This window comes from Vigna unguiculata, chromosome 1 (genome assembly GCF_037176805.1).
Source record: "Vigna unguiculata cultivar grain cowpea cultivar isolate G323 ecotype 2 chromosome 1, ASM3717680v1, whole genome shotgun sequence".
Lineage (NCBI taxonomy): Eukaryota > Viridiplantae > Streptophyta > Magnoliopsida > Fabales > Fabaceae > Vigna > Vigna unguiculata.
Genome location: NC_140792.1, coordinates 22,567,443 through 22,574,492, shown reverse-complemented (window position 1 = coordinate 22,574,492; position 7,050 = coordinate 22,567,443).

The following is a 7,050-nucleotide window of genomic DNA, read 5'->3' as shown; positions in this document are numbered from 1 at the left end:
GACTCTATTCAGTTCAAAACAAGTCTTTAATCTTGAAGTTATGTTAAAATTGTTGATCTAACGTTTCTTTTATGGAGAGCTACATATACTCTTTATAAGTGTTGAATGGACGAATACTCTCTTGACCAATAATCGTTCAGTGAAGTGTTTTCTTGATGAAGTATTGATAACATTGGCGTTAAAGAGATCACATTGATACTACTTATAACAACTTCAATATTGTTAAGAAAGTGGCCAAAAATATTAGTATAGGTAAAAATAACCCAAATTTGTCTTCCAATGAACACAAAATTTATTTCTAACAAATCAGTTCTTATAAAATCTATCCAAAAGACTTAGTCAAATAAAAAAATAATAATATAAGAAGATAAAGATAAATAGAAGATTAAATAAAAAATAATAGATGAAAGAAAGAAATAAAATTGCAAAAGATAAAAAGGCTTAAAATAATAATAAAGAAAATAGGTTAGTTCTAGTGCTTTTCAAAATATGATTCATCATTGGTTTTCTAAAGATTATTGTTATTGATTTCTTGTTTATGATTTAAAATTAATCAATGTAATTTCTCAATTAATTTGTTGGTGTCCTCTCTATTGACCAAAGTAACTTCTCAATTAAATATTACTATGTCCAATCATGTTTATTCTTTTACTTCTTATATAGTGTAAAATCTAATTAACTAAAGTATCTTTTCAAGTATTGACAAAAACTCATTCAATCATATGAAGGATTCTAACTTTAATTAAACTAACTTCTCAATTAAAATTAAAAACCATTGGACTCATATGATTGTTATGTTATGTAGATTTAACATTTTGCTAACTTGCTATAATGAAAAAATCATTACTTTTATTTGATTAAGAGACAAAAGGCAAAGATAAAAGTAAATCATAACAAGAATAAAAAGAACAAACAAATTTGTTTCATCTAACTTCGGAATTAAGTTAAGAAATTACAACAGAATCAACCCCAAAGGCTTAATACTCCATGGAAGCATAAGAGTGGAAGAAGAAGGAGGCAAGAACATGGAAAAAAGACAGGGAAACGGGGTTAAGAAGGATGGCTACACAAAATTAGGTCCCCTTAAATGGGTTTCTAAGCCCTTTATGTGTTTCGACCAGGTTTAATATAGAAATTGGAGTGGGTCTTTTTCTGCCTTATTTGTTTTTGTAATCTTTTTTTAGATAATAAATATTCTTCAAATATCTTTTAAATAATCGTATCTTTTATCTTTTTGGTGGTTATGAATATCTAAAAAATTTGATAGTTACTATCTTTTGATATTTATTGATATAATTAAATAAGATAAACATTTAAAGTATATAAAGATATATTTGCCCCAAATTATCTTTGCCTTAAAGATTATTGAATTATGAAAACCTTTTTGGTGAAAAAAGATAGAAAAATCTCGAGGACCAATTTGTGTTGGCTTTCTTCTCAGTTTTTCTAAGCCAAATCTCTCCCTGCCAAGCGAAATGAACAATGCTCATTGGGCCAGTAGTATTCTCGCTAGGCGATCAGGGGTTTCTAGGAACCCTATTTTCTTCACTTTTTCATGCTCTCTTTGCCATCTTGATGTGAATTTGGGCTTGACTTCTTTTGACTTTGATTGTTTGCTATTTTTGGCTTAATCTTGAGGGTTTTATGAATCTTTAATCAATTTATTTTCACATCTCCATGAGCTTTAACTTAGCTACAACAACACTAACACACCTTATAATATCCAAAGCACATTTATTCAACTAAAAAATTGTTTTTAACATGTTTTTGTATCAGAATCTCAATAAGCCTAATTGTAACAAATCCTAATCAAACTAATCTTTTATGCACAGAAACCAACGAAGAAGCCAAAATTAAAGGATGAGTGAAGGATAGAGTTTAACATGGTTACATAACTACAAATTTCCTTATCTTGTTTTTGTTTCCTTGATTTTAACTCATTTTGAGGCAAGTGTAGGTGGTGAATTGTTTGACATTATTAGAGGTACAAAAGAAATCACCAATGCTACACTTCACAAAACTAGGAATTGTTAAAGTAGATGGACATTGGAAAAGTTTATGTTCTTATTGATACTACTACAACAAATGTTGGAAAACAATGCTCAAAAGGATGATGTTGTGGTTACATAGATTATTTTCTCAATTCAAGTAGTTAATGTTGGCTTGAATGGACATTTTAGATGCTGACCAGAGATCACATATTGAATTTTGTGCAACACATTTAAGCACTTGAACAATATTTTCCAATGTTCAAGAATATCTTTATTAAAGGAAACTTTTCAAACAAAATATGGAAAAGAATATGCAAGTATGTCACTTGACCTGTCGTAGATTTCAATTGAAGAGGTGCTCTTCAATTGTCTAGTGAAGGGCTTAATGTGCTAAGTACTCATCAGACGATGAATCGTCTATAAATGATACTCTCATTAGACCATACACTTAGTAGACCAGGTTATAATCATATGATACCCTCGTTGAGAGAGTCATCCACTTGATTAGCAAAAATTCTATTTTAAGCCTCCATAGAGAGCATTAGACGAGACATCCTTTAATTGAATCGAACTCATTGAAAAAGCCTAGTGGAGGGAGTATCCAAAAGTTTGAGTCAATTATTGAGTAGTATCCTAATAAATATGAAATATTATTTTATTATTTAGAAAAACCTAAAGTTGGACATGTCATTGAGCAAGGTATCACTAGAATGAACTCTGAAAGAAATACTTATTACTTTTCTCGTGGTAGGGGTGTCAAGTGCTAAAGAATGAGTGGAGATAATACACTACCTAAACCCTATAGGAACCCCCCCTCAACTCTCACCACATAAACCTCATTCTTTATATGAGTTTGTGAGTTTAGTAAAGTTATGATGACTTCAAAATGTGGATTCCCTACTCAATGCATAACATTATAATAACTATTATGTAAATCCTCTTTAGGAACACCATAATCAAACAATATACATAACATCTCCATCTCAATCATTTCATCATCTTAGTTTGTTTTCATTCCGATAAATCATAACCATTCAATACTAGAATAATTCCTTAAAAGATTTTCCACATTTCAAACCCATATTAAATTCAACATTTCAGTAGACTTGCTTAACAAGCCCACTTACTTGCTTAGCGAGCGGCCTTTGAAAGGCACTCACTTAGAAATTAAATGACTCACCTAGTGAGTCGAGCACTAGAACAAAATACAATTAAATGAGCCTAACGAGAGTAGTCTTGCTTAGTGACCAAACATCCCTTCCCTCTTTGCCAAATTTGAATTTGACTCAAGCTCAACGTGAGTTTTGCTCGTTCAGTGGCCAAACATCCCCTGTCCCTCTCCCAAACTCAAATTTAACACTATTTCAATAGGAGTTTCGCTCACCCAACGAGTCTGCATAAACTAGACATAAGAATTTGCATAATAGATGGTACCTGTAGCCCAAATAAGAGTTTTCCTCCTCTATACCACTCCACATATTCAACACAAAATAACTCAAAGATTAATTTAATCATTCAAATTACTTATTGAAATTAAAACACACAAATCAACCAAAAAGAACAAATACATTCATAACAATTCACAAATTAAATCAAAGATTACCATTTTTCCCACAACTCACACATCCACCAACTTAACAATTTAGTCACATATCATTAGACATTCAATTTACACAATATAAGTCAAATTGTATAAAAAAAATAATATTACCTTCCCTTTTGTAGGCAGATGCTCCTAAACTCAAAAGGTTCACCACACAGGCTCTACGTTACATAGGTACAATTCACAAATTAAATCAAAGATTACCATTTTTCCCACAACTCACACATCCACCAACTTAACAATTTAGTCAGATATCATTAGACATTCAATTTACACAATATAAGTCAAATTGTATAAAAAAAATAATATTACCTTCCCTTTTGTAGGCAGATGCTCCTAAACTCAAAAGGTTCACCACACAGGCTCTACGTTACATAGGTTGCTCAACCTGCACATAGAGAACTTTGACCAACGATCACAACACACTTTTACAATCCTAATCGAACCAAGATTCATCTTGAGGTCTTAAATACCACATGCAGTGTAAGACCCGAGAAAATTAAATAAATAAATAAATATTTTTTTAATAAATGCGAGGATGAGAGTCCCTAAGTTAATTAATGTGGAGAAAGAAGACAAGGGCAATACTAGCTCAAGTGGTTAAGAGCACTTGGCTATTATGGGAGGACTTGGGTTTAAGTCTTGTGTATGCCATTAAAGGGTAATTTAATGGTTTTATTATTTTAATAATATGTTGGACCATGAGGTGTGATTTTATAATCTTAGATGTGTAGGTATTATCATGAAACATGAATTGGTTGGTTGGTTGTGCATTGGTTTGGTAATTGTGTGGTTGTGTGTTTGAACCTTGACTTATGCGAAATAGGTTCTTTTTGCCAAAAACTCTTTTTGGTCATGAATGAGAATGATCAGAAAACCTTAGCATAGGGAGCATGAACAAGAGTAAAGAGAGCATGGGGGAGACTTTGCTGCAAGGGTCAGGAGAGGTATCAAAGTGGAGTCAATTCCTTTGGTGCAAGAAAGAATCCTCAAAGAACATTGGAGAAGGGAATCCAGGTTAGGGAAGCTTCCATTTCCTGATTTAATGATATTATATGCAATTGCGTTATCCATTGATGCATGAAAGCTTTCTCCTAAACCAAATTCTTGTATCGTTTAACTTCTTGATATTTATTGTATGTGGTTTTAGAGAGAGTATGTGCGTGCTTGTGGCTTCCATTGTATTGAGTTTTCTTAGTGACCCGTCACTGCTATGGTTATTATGATTCTTCTTTTTGACTTGACATGATGTTTAGAGTTATCTTCTAAATACGACACACTTATGATTATTTATTATTATTATTATTATTATTATTGTAATTATTATTTATATTATTATTATTTATATTTATATTTATATTTTTATTATTATAATTATTATTATTTATATTATTATTGTAAGACCCTAGAAAATGGCGTTTTAAAAGTGATAGTGGTTTAAAAATAGTGAGACTCGATTATTTTAATATTAAAAGGTTTTAGTATAAAAAGAATTGTTATAAACGAGTTTCATTATTTTAAAACACATCATTTCTCTAGAAACCACTTTTCTAAAGTTCTCTGACTTCTCTCTAGAGGTTCCCGTCTCTCTGGTCGTCTGATTGAAGAACCAAGACCGTAGGATTGATCCTCTCGGCGAGCTCTTCAAATTGGACCAATCATTTTCTTCGTTCGCATAAGTTGAGTTTATGCTCTCTTTTTAGTCTTTTTCTGTTTTTTGTTGCACACGAGCCCTCTTTCGCTTGCATGCGACGTTTTAATCATCAATATGAGTCTATTGTTGATCAGTGATCATAATGGTATGTCCTGATCGTTCTTGTGATGTTTCTATGTGTAGATAGAGCATCTTGTAGAGTTAGAGGTGTTGACGTTTTTAAGGCATTGACGTTTATAAAGTTGTCTAAAAAGGATAACAAGTAAGGGAAGCTAACTGTTTTGCTTGAATTTCGTATAGAAATCATTTTGATGACTTTGAGTTGCATGATTGAGTGTTGTATGAGTGCTTGAACTGTGTAATTGAGTGTATGATTGGATTGTGCTAGATTTCTGAACTATGCATGTGAGAATAGATTGAGAATCGTGTATTTTCGCCTAAGTGAGCAGCTCTTGCCTGAGCGAAAACACCAGAAACTCATCCCCTGTCTTTGTGCGAGATCTCGCCTAGGCGAGCCAATCTCGCTTGAGCGAGAGTCACTCTCGTCTAAGCGAGACAGCTTAGCTTGAGTGAGAATTCGCCCAGAGTTTGGGTTGTTCTCTATTTTGAGCCTCGCTTAGGCGAGAATCACTCGCCTAAGCGAGAGAGCCCTTTCGCCTGGGCAAGACCTTCCAGCTTGGGCGAGAACCTCTGTAGTTGAGTGTTATTTCCTTGTTTCTAATGGATGAAGCTATGTTTAGATGTTAAAATGTGAACTTAGTTATGATATGCATGAATTGTTATGACTGGTATTATGTATGGTGAAATTGCATGAAGTTGGAATATGAGAAGAAGTGGTTGAATTAGAACTTCAAGGGAAATTCAAAACAGTATGTTAATGTGTGTAAGGACGTGAGGACTCCGTATGGGTTGGTATCCTGAAACTCCAATAATCATTCACGCTCAGATAGAGCATAATGGATTATGTCGTGAGGAGTAGAAGGAGGTCCTACTCTTTGGACTTGATCAAGTCTTAGACGCGAAAGGGACTTACCCTAGGGTGGTTGGGTGATAACCCCTTGTGCCCATACTCTGTAGAGTTTGGGAACCTTCACAGGTGCAAGTCACCCAGAGATCCAATGTCGCTTACATAATCCGACTATCGAGTCTAGAGTAATATATCTGCAATGTCTTTGTGGTGGTCTATGTGATTCTGGTGAAAATGAGAAAGATTGTATGATTTCTGTTTATAATTGAACTCTATGATTCCTTTAATCAGATTAGCTTACCCTTGCTTTCCGTGTCTCTGTCTCGTGTTGTATGTTTTCCTTTTTGCGTTGATCACCTATTCGGTGGGAGCAGATGTGGTTGCAGTGTCAAAGGTGCTTCTGGAGGATGAAAAGCCATCGTTTTAGGTTAAGAAGGAGGTTTTCAATGGGAGCTTTAGTAGTGGTCAGTTTAAGTATAGAGTTTATTAGTTTAGTTTAAGTGTATAAGTGATATATTTTTATAGTCATATCTTTTGTAAGACTGTATTTATATATTGTGTACACTGGATTATCTGGTTTGAAACTATGATGAAACTCCCTATTTTTAATAGTTTCAAGCTGCTAAAATTGGGATGTTAGAATTATTATTATTATTATTATTATTTTCATTTTATTTTATTTTATAATTATTGTTATTAATATTATTATTTTATTTTACTAATATTTTATTATTTTGTTATTATTATCATTGTTTTATTTTAATGATGATTTTATTATTATTATTATTATTATTATTATTATTATTGTTTTATTTTAATATTATTATTATTTTAC